General features: G+C 47.4%; 1 pseudogene; it reads left to right on the forward strand.

The window, feature by feature from the left end:
- Positions 1 to 213: 213 nt before the first annotated feature.
- LOC109775059 (chaperone protein ClpC1, chloroplastic-like) lies at positions 214 to 14,870 on the forward strand (annotated as a pseudogene).
- Positions 14,871 to 17,955: the final 3,085 nt, after the last annotated feature.

Raw genomic sequence — 17,955 nt, forward strand, 5'->3', positions numbered from 1 at the left:
AGAGGTCATGCCGAAATTTTCCGTGAATTTTGGCATGACTTGTGCTAGATAGTAGGCATTTCGAGTGCCGGGAGTTGCCGGGAAATGGCATTCCGGCAAACATAGATCTTTTTTATGTCATTTCCGATTTTTTTCATAGTTTTAGAATTAAACGAGGAGACTTAATCATAGGAAACATGTCGAACAACGAAGAAACCGGGCCTCCTGACCAAGATGCGGACGAGATGGATTATGATGGTGAACAAGAGTACCTCGACTTTTTGTCTGCTAAACACGCAGGTCGGCCTCGATGATGGTACTGATGCCGACATCAACACCGACGGCGCCGGCGCCGATGGCGGCGCCGAGACCGGCGGGGAAGGTACCGGCGAGGAAGATACCGGCGGGGAAGGTACCGGCGCCGATGCCGCTACCGAAAAGAAGAAGTAGAGGATACAAAAACCTAACAAACTCGGCATTGGACGACTGGTGATCACAAAGATGGCACCTGGCAAGTTTGAGCCATTAGAGCCGGAAGAACCTCGTAAGTGCTATGGGAACCAAGTAGGATGCATCCTACGGGAATGTGCGAGCATCAACGACGATGACTTAAGGAGTAAAGAACATTTGAGGCAGATGCTCCTGACGAAGTTGCACAAGAGATTCAAGTTCCCCGACCGGGATGATAACATAGAACAACTGTGGGATGATCCCAAGATGAAAAAGATTAACAATCACGCCATGGGCATGTTCAGCAATAATTTGGCCTCCTGGAAAGGGAGGGTGAAACGAGCTATTGAGGCTGAGGAACTCCTGTCCAAGATTCTGGAGGAAAATCCGACACTTACGGAAGAGGAGTTCGAAAAGTTAAAGGACACTTGCGCTACCGAGGCAGCCAAGGCTAAGGCTGCGAAATTCAAGAGCCTTCAGCAAAGGAACACGGGGAAGCATCGCCTCGGAAGCCGTGGCTACCTCGGTAAAAGGCCCATATGGGATAAGGATGACGCAGAACGTGAAGCCGCGGGTCTCCCAGACCCCTTCGCGAAGTTCACCAACCCCTTGGAGCGTGACTTCATCAGGTCCTGCTACAAGTGGGACAAGGAAAAGAAGGTTTTTTACATGGACCAGATCACCAGGAGATTGATTAGACTACTGGTAATTATTCTTTTACCACCTTACATTTAGCTCCAGATCAAGTCGACTACACATTCGTAAATGGTTCACGTTTCTTCTGCAGGAGAAGCAACACCAGCTTGCAGCCGAAAGCCCTACTTCTCCGATGAGGCCCAAGTGGGACACCCCTCTCAACCGGGCCTTGAACGAACTTAAGGGACTCCCTTTGGGCCAGCGGCCGCAATATCGATGTGTGTCTCCGGCGCCACATGGAAGGTGTTTTACAACGAGGGCCCGGAGGCCAAGAAGCAGAAAAAGAAGTTTAGTCAGGCGGACATCAACGAGAAGGTGAAGCTTGCGTTCGAGAAAAAAGAAGCTGAGGACGCGAAAAAACAGCCGAGGTGAAAAATGAGTTGCTACAGCAGGCAGTCAGTGTAGCTGTAACTGCCTGCAGAAATGATTTCGCTACTAACTTGGTACCGGCTATCATCAACTGGACGAAGGAAAATCCAGACAAGACAGTACATGATTTCCCGTTGCCCAGTTTCGTCACGAGCAACTCTGTGAATAACACCACCGCACCATCACCTGCTCACGCAACCGGGCCTGCTCTCGCACCCGCACCCGCACCTGCTCATAGCAGCCCGTCCTCAATCTCTGGCGCGCTAGGCGGGCCTTCATCTTTGGCTGAGCTCGACGCCCTCATGGTAATTACATGTCGCACGAACATATATATATCTAGAATATTCCATTTCCGTTGCCTTTCTGATGTTTTACGCCGCAGACATGTGTTCGCAGGCCGACGAAACCCCGTGCGCCATACTCTACTTGATCAAAGGCCAGAAGGTGGACGTGGGAAAGGGGGTGCTAATGAAGCCCTTGGAACTCACGTTCTACAACCAGCCGATGCCCGCTGGGCACTTCAGAGTTACCTTGTCGAGTGTGATAACGGGACACGAGGATTTGCCTCCTCTAGTATGCCTAGGGGGAGAGGACGACGAGACCCTGCCGCGGATTGGAAGCTGCAAGGGTTGGGTGCTGCTATGGCCGAAGAATCTTCTTCGTCTGGAGCCGGCCGATAGCACACCAATAACCACACATCAACAAGCATGTATGGAGACCACCACCCCACCTACGCAATTACCAGCTCCTGTAGTGTCGGGTGAGAGCGGCGGACGACGTGATGAAGGGGGTCCAATAGTACTGGCTGATGTAATCGGTCCCGTAGAACAGAGAATGGATGATGAGATGGAGGAGACGAAGGACTAAATGGGTTTCCTCATTACAGGCGCCTATGACGGTGACTTAGATATGATGAGTTAGCCATATGAGGAATCGGGCTATCAGCATGCTGATGAGGATATGGATGATCTGCCCGGGCAGGAACGTCCTAGAAGGGATTGCAAGAAGTCTCTCTTCATGGAATCCTCACAGGACACGCCTGAAGATGCCAACTCAACACAGGCTCAACTAGCCGGGGGTCGTACAATGCTTAGCCCGGCAATACTGGGGCATGGGTTAAGGAAGGGTCTGGAAGGTGTGCCCAAGAAAAAGGAGAGGAAGAGACCGGGGAAGATAGCTGCCTCCAAACAAGCCAGAGCACATAGCAGCCAGACGGTGGATTTTGAAGAGCGTGTAACCGTCAAAGGTGCGGCCATGTTCCATGTCACGGGCGAGCCGATGCTACCGCCGAAACCGCTGGAGGCACTATCAGGGGATCTCAGGAGACTGCACGACCATGTGTTGTCGACTGAGAAAAGACTACTAGCGTCGAAGGATCCAGGATACCCGACATACGTGGCTCGTGTGACTGAGGGGAAGTGCTACGTCGACACACAGCCCGCGGAGGTGTTCTTCCTGCGGTTTGACCATATCTTCGAGATGTTTCTCACAAGGCGGCTCCAATTTACAACCGTCCGCCTTTTTGCGCTACATATGAGCTCCGTCATGAAGAGAGAAGAAGTCTCACAAAGCTGTGTGGCGGATCCGTACTACATGCACGAGTCTTTCTTGAGTCTCGGCGACTTTGAGTGTGAAACTGCTAGGGAGTACCTCCAAAACTTCATGGTACAGAATAAGGACCAGGAAATTGTCCTCCTGCCTTATCATCCAAAGTAAGTCAGTTCCGGACAACCCTTTCGTACATTTCAATCATTCCTTCTCGCTCATATGGAGAATAATTTGAGGTGTCTTTTTCCCCGCAGCAACGGGCGCGCCGTCCTTATTGTTCTTTTCCCGCGAGTCTCCCATGTCGTGTATTTCGACCCTACTAGAGACTACGAGAAGAAGGACTACACCCACATAATGAATATTCTAGATGATGCTCTCCAAGGCTTTAGCATTAGGGGTGGCCACCTGCAGATCAGGAAACAAAGGAACAAGAAATTGGGTTTCTCGCATAAAACTAACTTCTGTTGCATGCATGTCCCAAAACCAAGCAAGAAAGATGGATTCTACCTCCTCCATCTCATTATTGAGTTCAGCACGGATCACCAAAAGCTTTGCATGACAACCAGAAACGATGATCATATCCGCAAGTGGGTAGAATCTCATGGAGAAGCGGATTATAAACTTAGAGATGACTTCTTTCACATCCAAAGGTACATTGCAACGATCATCATGAAAGAAGTCGTCGATGAGAAGGGGATGTTCCACCAAGGCCCTATATCGCGAGCTGACGTCTGAACTCGCATAGGCATGCAACGTCATGACCTCACGCCGTTCAAGAAGCTAGGGTCCATCCTTGATGATATGGAAGGATGGAACTTCTAGTGCTTTACGATGCCGATGATGATGATATGTGTCGGTTGAACTTGTATACTTTCTGTAGCGATGAAACTTTGTGATGTCCATGGTCCTGTCGAACTTGCGTAACGCTAATTTGTTAGTTTGGGTACGATGACATGGGTACCTCTAGTTAATTAGTTTGTGTACTATATGTTGCATCTAGTTGCTAACCCTTTCTTTTTCGTGTTGCTCTAGTATATTTTGTTGCATATGATACATTCTCTTGATGAAGATGCATCTCTAACAGGTACCTAGATTCTTGATGGCGAAGAAGGAGTGCTATGTAGTGTACAAAGGGAAGGTTCCGGGAGTGTACGACGAGTGGCCTGAGTGGCAGGCGCAAGTGGAGGGGGTCTCGGGTGCCAGCCATAAAGGCTTCAAAAGTAGACAAGAAGCAGAAGCTAGTTACTTGAGGTTCACGCTAACGCGAGAAAGGACTCATAACCGCCGCCTCATGTACTGCATAGTTCCGCTATCACTCATAGTGATAGTGTTGGAAATATGCCCTAGAGGCAATAATAAATGGTTATTATTATATTTCTTTGTTCATGATAATTGTCTATTATTCATGCTATAATTGTATTGTCCGGAAATCGTAATACATGTGTGAATAAATAGACCACAACGTGTCCCTAGTAAGCCTCTAGTCGACTAGCTCGTTGATCAACAGATAGTCATGGTTTCCTGACTATGGACATTGGATGTCATTGATAACGGGATCACATCATTAGGAGAATGATGTGATGGACAAGACCCAACTTAAGCATAGCATAAAAGATTGTGTAGTTTCGTTTGCTAGAGCTTTTTCAATGTCAAGTATCTTTTCCTTAGACCATGAGATCGTGCAACTCCCGGATACCGTAGGAGTGCTTTGGGTGTGCCAAACGTCACAACGTAACTGGGTGACTATAAAGGTGCATTACGGGTATCTCCGAAAGTGTCTGTTGGGTTGGCACGGATCAAGACTGGGATTTGTCACTCCGTGTGACGGAGAGGTATCTCTGGGCCCACTCGGTAATGCATCATCATAATGAGCTCAATGTGACTAAGGCATTAGTCACGGGATCATGCATTGCGGTACGAGTAAAGAGACTTGCCGGTAACGAGATTGAACAAGGTATTGGGATACCGACGATCGAATCTCGGGCAAGTAACATACCGATTGACAAAGGGAATTGTATACGGGATTGATTGAATCCTCGACACCGTGGTTCATCCGATGAGATCATCATGGAACATGTGGGAGCCAACATGGGTATCCAGATCCCGCTGTTGGTTATTGACCGGAGAGGCGTCTCGGTCATGTCTGCATGTCTCCCGAACCCGTAGGGTCTACACACTTAAGGTTCGGTGACGCTAGGGTTGTAGAGATATATGTATGCGGAAACCCGAAAGTTGTTCGGAGTCCCGGATGAGATCCAGGACGTCACGAGAGGTTCCGGAATGGTCCGGAGGTGAAGAATTATATATAGGAAGTCCAGTTTCGGCCACCGGGAAAGTTTCGGGGGTTATCGGTATTGTACCGGGACCACCGGAAGGGTCCCGGGGGTCCACCGGGTGGGGCCACCTGTCCCGGAGGGCCCCGTGGGCTGAAAGTGGAGGGGAACCAGCCCCTAGTGGGCTGGGGCGCCCCTTGGGCCTCCCCCCCATGCGCCTAGGGTTGGGAACCCTAAGGGGGGGGGAGTTCCCCCTTGCCTTGGGGGGCAAGGCAACCCCTTCCCCCCTTGGCCGCCGCCCCCCCCCCTTGGAGATCCCATCTCCTAGGGCTGGCGCACCCCCCCAAGGGCATATATAAAGGGGGGAGGGAGGGCAGACTACTACAGCCTTTGGCGCCTCCCTCCTCCCCTGCAGCACCTCTCTCTCTCTCGCAGAAGCTCGGCGAAGCCCTGCCGGAGAGCCGCTACATCCACCACCACGCCGTCGTGCTGCTGGATCTCCATCAACCTCTCCTTCCCCCTTGCTGGATCAAGAAGGAGGAGACGTCGCTGCACCGTACGTGTGTTGAACGCGGAGGTGCCGTCCGTTCGGCACTCGGTCATCGGTGATTTGGATCACGGCGAGTACGACTCCGTCATCCACGTTCATTGGAACGCTTCCGCTCGCGATCTACAAGGGTATGTAGATGCACTCCCTTCCTCTCGTTGCTAGTAGACTCCATAGATGCATCTTGGTGAGCGTAGGAAAATTTTAAATTATGCTACGATTCCCAACAGTGGCATCATGAGTCAGGCCTATGCGTAGTTACTATGCACGAGTAGAACACAAAGCAGTTGTGGGCGTTGAGTTTGCCAATTCTTCTTGCCGCTACTAGTCGTTTCTTGTTTCGGCGGCATTGTAGGATGAAGCGGCCCGGACCGACCTTACACGTACGCTTACGTGAGACTGGTTCCACCGACTGACATGCACTAGTTGCATAAGGTGGCTAGCGAGTGTCTGTCTCTCCTACTTTAGTCGGAACGGATTCGATGAAAAGGGTCCTTATGAAGGGTAAATAGAAATTGGCAAATCACGTTGTGGTCATACGTAGGTAAGAAACGTTCTTGCTAAGAAACCTACAAACCACGTAAAAACTTGCAACAACAATTAGAGGACGTCTAACTTGTTTTTGCAGCAAGTGCTATGTGATGTGATATGGCCAGAAGATGTGATGAATGATATATGTGTGATGTATGAGATTGATCATATTCTTGTAATAGGAATCACGACTTGCATGTCGATGAGTATGACAACCGGCAGGAGCCATAGGAGTTGTCTTTATTATTTTGTATGACCTGCGTGTCATTGAATAAACGCCATGTAAATTACTTTACTTTATTGCTAAACGCGTTAGCCATAGAAGTAGAAGTATTCGTTGGCGTGACGACTTCATGAAGACACAATGATGGAGATCATGATGATGGAGATCATGGTGTCATGCCGGTGACAAGGATGATCATGGTGCCCCGAAGATGGAGATCAAAGGAGCATGATGATATTGGCCATATCATGTCACTATTTGATTGCATGTGATGTTTATCATGTTTTTGCATCTTATTTGCTTAGAACGACGGTAGCAAGTAGGATGATCCCTTATAATAATTTCAAGAAAGTGTTCACCCTAACTGTGCACCGTTGCGAAAGTTCGTTGTTTCGAAGCACCACGTGATGATCGGGTGTGATAGATTCTAACGTTCGAATACAACGGGTGTTGACGAGCCTAGCATGTACAGACATGGCATCGAAACACACGCAATACACTTAGGTTGACTTGACGAGCCTAGCATGTACAGACATGGCCTCGGAACACGGAGGACCGAAAGGTCGAGCATGAGTCGTATAGAAGATACGATCAACATGGAGATGTTCACCGATCTTGACTAGTCCGTCTCACGTGATGATCGGACACGGCCTAGTTGAATTCGGATCATGTTTCACTTAGATGACTAGAGGGATGTCTATCTGAGTGGGAGTTCATTAAATAATTTGATTATATGAACTTTATTATCATGAACTTAGTCTAAAATCTTTACACTATGTATTGTAGATCAAATGGCCCATGTTGTCCTCAATTTCAACGCGTTCCTAGAGAAAACCAAGCTGAAAGATGATGGCAGCAACTATACGGACTGGGTCCGGAACCTGAGGATCATCCTCATAGCAGCCAAGAAAGATTATGTCTTAGAAGCACCGCTAGGTGAAGCACCAATCCCTGAGAACCAAGACGTTATGAACGCTTGGCAGCAGCGTGCTGATGATTACTCCCTCGTTCAGTGCGGCATGCTTTACAGCTTAGAACCGGGTCTCCAAAAGTGTTTTGAGAAACATGGAGCATATGAGATGTTCGAGGAGCTGAAACTGGTTTTTCAAGCTCATGCCCGGGTCGAGAGATATGATGTCTCCGACAAGTTCTTCAGCTGTAAAATGGAGGAGAACAGTTCTGTTAGTGAGCACATACTCAGAATGTCTGGGTTGCACAACCGCTTGTCTCAGCTGGGAGTTAATCTCCCGGATGACGCGGTCATTGACAGAATCCTCCAGTCGCTTCCACCAAGCTACAAGAGCTTTGTGATGAACTACAATATGCAGGCGATGGAAAAGACCATTCCCGAGGTATATTCAATGCTGAAATCAGCTGAGGTAGAGATCAGAAAAGAACATCAAGTGTTGATGGTGAATAAAACCACTAAGTTCAAGAAGGGCAAGGGTAAGAAGAACTTCAAGAAGGACGGCAAGGGAGTTGCCGCGCCCGGTAAGCCAGTTACCGGGAAGAAGTCAAAGAATGGACCCAAGCCCGAGACTGAGTGCTTTTATTGCAAGGGAAGTGGTCACTGGAAGCGAAACTGCCCCAAATATTTAGCAGACAAGAAGAAGGCCGGCAACACCCAAGGTATATGTGATATACAAGTAATTGATGTGTACCTTACCAGTACTCGTAGTAGCTCCTGGGTATTTGATACCGGTGCGGTTGCTCATATTTGTAACTCAAAGCAGGAACTACGGAATAAACGGAGACTGGCAAAGGACGAGGTGACGATGCGCGTCGGGAATGGTTCCAAGGTCGATGTGATCGCCGTCGGCACGCTACCTCTGCATCTACCTACGGGATTAGTTTTAAACCTCAATAATTGTTATTTAGTGCCAGCTTTGAGCATGAACATTGTATCTGGATCTCGTTTAATTCGAGATGGCTACTCATTTAAATCCGAGAATAATGGTTGTTCTATTTATTTGAGAGATATGTTTTATGGTCATGCCCCGCTGGTCAATGGTTTATTTTTGATGAATCTCGAACGTGATGTTACACATGTTCATAGTGTGAATACCAAAAGATGTAAAGTTGATAACGATAGTCCCACATACTTGTGGCACTGCCGCCTTGGTCACATTGGTGTCAAGCGCATGAAGAAGCTCCATGCATATGGACTTTTGGAGTCTCTTGATTACGAATCATTTGACACGTGCGAACCATGCCTCATGGGTAAGATGACCAAGACTCCGTTCTCCGGAACAATGGAGCGAGCAACCAACTTATTGGAAATCATACATACCGATGTGTGCGGTCCGATGAGTGTTGAGGCTCGCAGAGGATATCGTTATGTTCTCACTCTCACTGATGACTTAAGTAGATATGGGTATGTCTACCTAATGAAACACAAGTCTGAAACCTTTGAAAAGTTCAAGGAATTTCAGAGTGACGTTGAGAATCAACGTGACAGAAAAATAAAATTCTTACGATCAGATCGTGGAGGAGAATATTTAAGTCATGAATTTGGTACACACTTAAGGAAATGTGGAATAGTTTCACAACTCACGCCGCCTGGAACACCTCAGAGAAATGGTGTGTCCGAACGTCGTAATCGCACTCTATTAGATATGGTGCGATCTATGATGTCTCTTACCGTTTTACCGCTCTCATTTTGGGGTTATGCTTTAGAGACTGCCGCATTGACTTTAAATAGGGCACCGTCTAAATCCGTTGAGACGACACTGTATGAATTATGGTTTGGGAAGAAACCTAAGCTGTCGTTTCTAAAAGTTTGGGGATACGATGCTTATGTCAAGAAACTTCAACCTGAAAAGCTCGAACCCAAATCGGAAAAATGCGTCTTCATAGGATACCCTAAGGAAACTATTGGGTATACCTTCTACCTCAGATCCGAAGGCAAGATCTTCGTTGCCAAGAACGGGTCCTTTCTAGAGAAGGAGTTTCTCTCGAAAGAATTGAGTGGGAGGAAAGTGGAACTTGATGAGGTGATAGTCACCCCTTCCGAACCGGAAAGTAGCGCAGCGCGGGAAAATGTTCCTGTGGTGCCTACACCGACTGGGGAGGAAGTTAATGATGATGATCATGAAGCTTCAGATCAAGTTACTGAACTTCATAGGTCCACAAGGACACGTTCCGCACCAGAGTGGTACGGCAACCCTGTCCTGGAAATCATGTTGTTAGACAACGGTGAACCTTCGAACTATGAAGAAGCGATGGCGGGCCCGGATTCCGACAAATGGCTAGAAGCCATGAAATCCGAGATAGAATCCATGTATGAAAACAAAGTATGGACTTTGACTGACTTGCCCGTTGAGCGGCGAGCCATAGAAAACAAATGGATCTTTAAGAAGAAGACGGACGCAGATGGTAATGTGACCATCTACAAAGCTCGACTTGTCGCTAAGGGTTACCGACAAGTTCAAGGGGTTGACTACGATGAGACTTTCTCACCCGTAGCGAAGCTGAAGTCCGTCCGAATCATGTTAGCAATTGCCGCATACTATGATTATGAGATATGGCAGATGGACGTCAAAACGGCATTCCTTAACGGCTTCCTTAAGGAAGAGTTGTATATGATGCGGCCGGAAGGTTTTGTCGATCCTAAGAATGCTAACAAAGTATGCAAGCTCCAACGCTCAATCTATGGGCTGGTGCAAGCATCTCGGAGTTGGAACATTCGCTTTGATGAGATGATCAAAGCGTTTGGGTTTACACAGACTTATGGAGAAGCCTGTGTTTACAAGAAAGTGAGTGGGAGCTCTGTAGCATTTCTCATATTATATGTGGATGACATATTATTGATGGGAAATGATATAGAATTCTTGGAGAGTATAAAGGCCTATTTGAATAAGTGTTTTTCAATGAAGGACCTTGGAGAAGCTGCTTATATATTAGGCATCAAGATCTATAGAGATAGATCAAGACGCCTCATTGGTCTTTCACAGAGTACATACCTTGACAGATATTGAAGAAGTTCAATATGGATCAGTCCAAGAAGGGGTTCTTGCCTGTATTGCAAGGTGTGCAATTGAGCACGGCTCAATGTCCGACCACGGCAGAAGATATAGAAGAGATGAGTGTCATCCCCTATGCCTCGGCCATAGGGTCTATTATGTATGCCATGCTGTGTACCAGACCTGATGTAAACCTTGCCGTAAGTTTGGTAGGAAGGTACCAAAGTAATCCCGGCAAGGAACACTAGACAGCAGTCAAGAATATCCTGAAGTACCTGAAGAGGACTAAGGATATGTTTCTCGTTTATGGAGGTGACGAAGAGCTCGTCGTAAAGGGTTACGTCGACGCTAGCTTCGACACAGATCTGGATGACTCGAAGTCACAGACCGGATACGTGTATATTTTGAATGGAGGAGCAGTAAGCTGGTGCAGTTGCAAGCAAAGCGTCGTGGCGGGATCTACATGTGAAGCGGAGTACATGGCAGCCTCGGAGGCAGCACAGGAAGCAGTCTGGATGAAGGAGTTCATTACCGACCTAGGGGTGATTCCCAATGCGTCGGGCCCGATGACTCTCTTCTGTGACAACACTGGAGCTATTGCCCTTGCGAAGGAGCCCAGGTTTCACAGGAAGACCAGACATATCAAGCGTCGCTTCAACTCCATTCGTGAAAGTGTTCAAAATGGAGACATAGATATTTGTAAAGTACATACGGACCTGAATGTAGCAGATCCGTTGACTAAACCTCTCCCGAGGGCAAAACATGATCAACACCAGGACGCAATGGGTGTTCGATTCATCACAATGTAACTAGATTATTGACTCTAGTGCAAGTGGGAGACTGTTGGAAATATGCCCTAGAGGCAATAATAAATGGTTATTATTATATTTCTTTGTTCATGATAATTGTCTATTATTCATGCTATAATTGTATTGTCCGAAAATCGTAATACATGTGTGAATAAATAGACCACAACGTGTCCCTAGTAAGCCTCTAGTCGACTAGCTCGTTGATCAACAGATAGTCATGGTTTCCTGACTATGGACATTGGATGTCATTGATAACGGGATCACATCATTAGGAGAATGATGTGATGGACAAGACCCAACTTAAGCATAGCATAAAAGATCGTGTAGTTTCGTTTGCTAGAGCTTTTTCAATGTCAAGTATCTTTTCCTTAGACCATGAGATCGTGCAACTCCCGGATACCGTAGGAGTGCTTTGGGTGTGCCAAACGTCACAACGTAACTGGGTGACTATAAAGGTGCATTACGGGTATCTCCGAAAGTGTCTGTTGGGTTGGCACGGATCAAGACTGGGATTTGTCACTCCGTGTGACGGAGAGGTATCTCTGGGCCCACTCGGTAATGCATCATCATAATGAGCTCAATGTGACTAAGGCATTAGTCACGGGATCATGCATTGCGGTACGAGTAAAGAGACTTGCCGGTAACGAGATTGAACAAGGTATTGGGATACCGACGATCGAATCTCGGGCAAGTAACATACCGATTGACAAAGGGAATTGTATACGGGATTGATTGAATCCTCGACACCGTGGTTCATCCGATGAGATCATCGTGGAACATGTGGGAGCCAACATGGGTATCCAGATCCCGCTGTTGGTTATTGACCGGAGAGGCGTCTCGGTCATGTCTGCATGTCTCCCGAACCCGTAGGGTCTACACACTTAAGGTTCGGTGACGCTGGGGTTGTAGAGATATATGTATGCGGAAACCCGAAAGTTGTTCGGAGTCCCGGATGAGATCCAGGACGTCACGAGAGGTTCCAGAATGGTCCGGAGGTGAAGAATTATATATAGGAAGTCCAGTTTCGGCCACCGGGAAAGTTTCAGGGGTTATCGGTATTGTACCGGGACCACCGGAAGGGTCCCGGGGGTCCACCGGGTGGGGCCACCTGTCCCGGAGGGCCCCGTGGGCTGAAAGTGGAGGGGAACCAGCCCCTAGTGGGCTGGGGCGCCCCTTGGGCCTCCCCCCCATGCGCCTAGGGTTGGGAACCCTAAGGGGGGGGGAGTTCCCCCTTGCCTTGGGGGGCAAGGCAACCCCTTCCCCCCTTGGCCGCCGCCCCCCCCCCCCCCCTTGGAGATCCCATCTCCTAGGGCTGGCGCACCCCCCCAAGGGCCTATATAAAGGGGGGGAGGGAGGGCAGACTACTACAGCCTTTGGCGCCTCCCTCCTCCCCTGCAACACCTCTCTCTCTCTCTCGCAGAAGCTCGGCGAAGCCCTGCCGGAGAGCCGCTACATCCACCACCACGCCGTCGTGCTGCTGGATCTCCATCAACCTCTCCTTCCCCCTTGCTGGATCAAGAAGGAGGAGACGTCGCTGCACCATACGTGTGTTGAACGCGGAGGTGCCGTCCGTTCGGCACTCGGTCATCGGTGATTTGGATCACGGCGAGTACGACTCCGTCATCCACGTTCATTGGAACGCTTCCGCTCGCGATCTATAAGGGTATGTAGATGCACTCCCTTCCCCTCGTTGCTAGTAGACTCCATAGATGCATCTTGGTGAGCGTAGGAAAATTTTAAATTATGCTACGATTCCCAACAGATAGCACTTCTCGTGTATATCATTGTTTAGATGGATGACGATGTAATTGCAAGTATTCGAGACTTGCATGTATCGTTACTTTCGAGATGATGACAAGAGACCAGTTTGTGTTGGATGATGATTATGATGATGACATGATTTGATAAGACTATTTGTATGTATATGCTATGATTACATTTGTATGTATATGCTATGCTAGAGATTATTGTATAAAGCCCTAAACAAAATTCAGCAGCAAAAAATATGGAGCAGAAAAAAATCAAAAACTAATAACAGTAGCGCGGGGTATGGCTTTAGCAGCAGCGTGCTCGTAGCAATAGCGCTCTTTGCTAAAGGGCGCTGCAGCTATTAGCAGCAGCGCGTGTTGCATACAGACGCTGCTGCTATACCTAGATAGCAGCAGCGCGGGTTGAACCGCGCTACTGATAAGCATTAGTTGTAGTGCCGTATCAGTAGCGCGGCCACCCACGCTACTGATACGCATTTAACCCGCGCTACTGTTTGGCTTTTCCCTAGTAGTGTAGTTTTGCTGAAAACAGTGTCAGTCCGGGTTAGTTCCATGCAAATTATATCAAAACCATATAAGATTATTGTAAAGATGGCATGGATACTTCAAAAAATATAGATATGTTGGACAGTATCAGTGCAGAACACGAATTATATGTAATTGGACAGGTATACTATTTTAACTCGAACTAAGCCTTGAATCAAACAGGGAGCAATCACACTTGAAGCACTACAGCAAGAATCAGTTGTCAAATTAAAGTATCAACTTTCAGACTTGAAGCACTACAGACTTGATTATCTCTATTCTTGAGTTCGAATTAACAACACAATATGTCACATGGTGATCAACTTAAGCAACATGTATAAAAAATTATGCAATCTGCACGGGGGAAACTTACAGTCTACACATCAGTATCATCAAGCGTTAATGGTGGCATATCTGAGAGCCGAACCTCCTTGCCTCCACCTGAGTTCGATCAGACGCCTTTGGCACCTGCACGCGCACACACAACATAGACATCAAAACCAATTATCCTACACTTGAATACACCCTTTACAATATGTGTTTACCAAAGAACATACAAATATAGATATGCAGCCCAGAAACATCTTGGCAGCAATGTAACGCTCTCAGTCTATCACCATCTCTCTGCTATCGCAGCATTGAAGTGTACCACTCCCTGGTATTTCATTTTGATCTTTCCCTACCAACTTATTGTTTGATAGGCTGGGGAACTAAGAGACAAGGAAATGGAACTGAAGGCACAGATTACGGCCATCATTGACAATAGCAAGGAACTGGTTAAGGCAGAGAGCGAGTCTGGTGAAGTTGATCCTTTGGTCACGGAGGCAGATATCCAGCACATTATCTCCTCTTGGACTGGACTACGTGTCGAGAAGGTTTCCGCTGATGAATCTGACCGTCTCCTGAAGATGGAGGAAACACTGCATCAACGTATCATTGGCCAGGATGAGGTTGTCAACGCTATTAGTCGTGCAATCCATCGAGCCCGTGTTGGCCTCAAGAACCCAAAGAGACCTATTGCTAGTTTTATATTCTCTGTACAACCGGCATTTGTAAATCAGAACTTGCTAAAGCTTTGGCATCGTACTACTTTGGCTCTGAGGAAGCCATGATCAGGCTTGATATGAGTGAGTTCATGGAGAGACATACTGTTTCGAAACTAATTGGGTCGCCACCTTGGCTATACTGAGGGTGGTCAATTAACTGAAGCAGTTCGTCGTCGCCCTTACACAGTAGTTCTCTTTGATGAGATCGAAAAGGCACATCCAGACGTCTTCAACATGATGCTTCAAAATACTGGAAGATGGAAGATTTTGACCGATAGCAAGGGTCGGACAGTTGATTTCAAGAATACACTGTTGATCATGACATCTAATGTTGGAAGCAGTGTCATTGAGAAGGGACGCCGCAAGATCGGATTTGACCTTGACTACGATGACGACACCAGCTACAACAGGATTAACCCACTGCTCTGAACATTAAACTGTCCTACTTTGCAACAACATAATTCAAAATATATGATGCCCGCTGCTCTGAACACGAGCCTACTCTGTAAAACAACTTATTGGTACTCAAACATACGAAGCAAAAAAAAACTCTGGACTGTGTACCGGCAGGCCGAATTGCAGACAGAGAGCCAGGGACAGAAAAATAATTCAAACAGGGATCAAGGGGATACATACCTCTGGTGTAGCTGTCGCAGGCGACATTGGACGGCTCGACGGATGTTCTTCTACCTCCGGTGAACCCGGCGGTGACATTGGATGTTTCGTCGAAAATTGACCTGATGGAGATTCCGGCGGAGAACCCTTCCTTCTCATAGCAGCCAACAACAATCCTGGTCGGGAACTCCATTGATTTGTGTTGGCCAAGAACATGGCCTGCAATGCCATCCAAATCAGACACGGGAGCAGGATGTCAGAGATTGAGCAGGTTACGTCGGAGGAGGCCGGAGAGGATTGGCGCAGTGGACAGGTCACAGCGGCGCGTGCTCGCGGCCGGCAAGGCGAAAACTGCTGCTAGTGAAATACAATGGAGACCGGAGACAGATCAGTGCCCAGTGGAAGGCATGAATGAATGAAGCTGCAAAATCAGCCGAGACTCATGCTGTCATCTAGTAAATCAACTTAGAGCACAAATGCTCAAGTGCACTTCGAACACTAATATATACTATTGTCTTTCAGAGTGTCAGTAGTAAGTTTTCAGAGCATAAAGATGGGATTTCTACACGCAATTGGATAACATCACAAAAGATCAACCTAATTGAGTCGAGCACCCCTGTCATTCGGATCAAGGAGCACTGTCTAATCGAGTAGGAAAACAAAATGCTAGGGTGCTAATCTCATTCCCTGATTAGCATGAGGATTGGGCTGATTTAATTACCAGCGGATCTCACTATTGCTAAGCAGCTCCTCCTCCGCCGCCGGCGCCGCCGGGGCTCCATCTGTGCAGGCCGATCGCAGCTCAGGGTGGCGCGCGCGAGTTGCCGTTGGACGCTCTTCCAAGCGGCCGTCCTCTTCCTCACCGCCCGGATTCTGGCCCTCCTCGCCGTCGCCTTGGCCTTGGCCCGGATACTGGCGCACCCTCCACGCGAGGATCCGCCGCCGCCGCGCCTCGTTTTGGCGCCTGTATCACTGCCCGCATGGTCTTCCCGGAGTCGATGTCCATATCGGCTGCGGTGCTAGGCTGGGCGCGGTCTGTGGGGGCCGTCCCGCCGGCCAGCCGCTCCTGCTCCCTGCCTTCCTTGCCCTCGATCGATTCAGACGACGGCACCGTTGACCGGTCCGGCCAGCATGGCGTTGTGCGTCCCGCGGTCGTCCTGCCTCGACGGCTACGAGTTGTGCCCGTACATCAACCTATCCTGCTCCGACGCGCCGCCCCTCCCCTCAATCTCTCTCTCCTTCTCCGCCACGCCCGCCCCTGACCTTCTCCTGCTCCGCCCGCACCTCACCTTCTCCTGCACCGCCGCGGCAAGAAAGGAAGCGGGAGCGTCGGGATAAGACGCAGGGGTTTGTTTGTAAAAAAAAGCGAACCGTTTTTATACACATGTAAAAGAGGGACTGCGGGTTGTATCACTAAAAAACACAGGTTTGTTTTTGCCAAAACGCCGCGAGGGGGTGAGCTGGCAGAACCGATACATGCTTTATTATTAAACCAGCAAAAGTACCCGTGTGTTATAACGGGGGCATACATATTCTAGTAGTTCAATATTAATTGCGTGAAACATATACCTTTTTAATCCTCGTGCACATCAGATCGCATTGTTGATTTTCTTTCCTGTTAAATCATTTTTCTTGTACTGTTATATGGCTATGCAGGTGTGATAGTATAAAAAGGCTAAATCAAATATCAGGATGAGATAAGGACTTCTAAAATATCATTTGACAAACTATGTCTAAGTGATGTCGCGATGAAATAAGGGACTTCTAAAAAGTCATTTCAAAAACTAAAAATGGGATGGTCTGATCACGATTTGATTTTCTAAGGCGCCACAACGGAAAAAAATTGGCTGAGCAAACTGCATTGATGAACACTGCCTGAGCTAGACTAATGAATGACGCGTCTTGTCTTGACCTAGCATAGCGGTATTTACCATAACCAGTACCATGGTACCAGAATAAACATAGTTGTGCATGAAGGCAAAATAGACATTTATCATTTTTGTATAGCTTACAAAAACTAACCTATAGGAAGTTGTGTCAATTTTTTGGGGGCTCAACGTTGTACGAAACACGGAAACCATTTTTTAACCAGACGCAGGGGACAAAATAAAATCATAAAACGACCTCTGCAGATCCCCTAATAAAGCTTCTACGCAAGCAGCGGTTTGTTTTGTTCATTATTTACGGATATGTTTTAATTTTTGGGACCATTTCTAAAATCTTATGTACATTTCTTTCTATTTCGAGAATATGTGTTGAATACTAGATTATTTTAAAAAAATCATGAACATGTTTTATTTCATGAACATCTATTTGTGATTGTGAATATTTCTATAATATGCGAACAATTTTTTGAAATCATGAACATTCTATGATTTTTCAAATATTTTTTGAATTCACAAACAGTTCATGGTTTCTCAATATATTTTTAAGGCTTGCAACTTTTTGAAATTTGGTTCTTTTGAAAATTCTGAATTAACTTAAAGAAGGAAAATTAAAAACTAAAACTAAAAATTAAAAAGCAAAAAACGAAATAGAAAACAGTTGGCATCATCACCTGCACATGGGCTGGCCCATTAGCGCGTGCGGGAGGAGGAGGCGCGCTTCCTACAG

Source organism: Aegilops tauschii, chromosome 3, assembly GCF_002575655.3.
Source record: "Aegilops tauschii subsp. strangulata cultivar AL8/78 chromosome 3, Aet v6.0, whole genome shotgun sequence".
NCBI classification, from domain to species: domain Eukaryota; kingdom Viridiplantae; phylum Streptophyta; class Magnoliopsida; order Poales; family Poaceae; genus Aegilops; species Aegilops tauschii.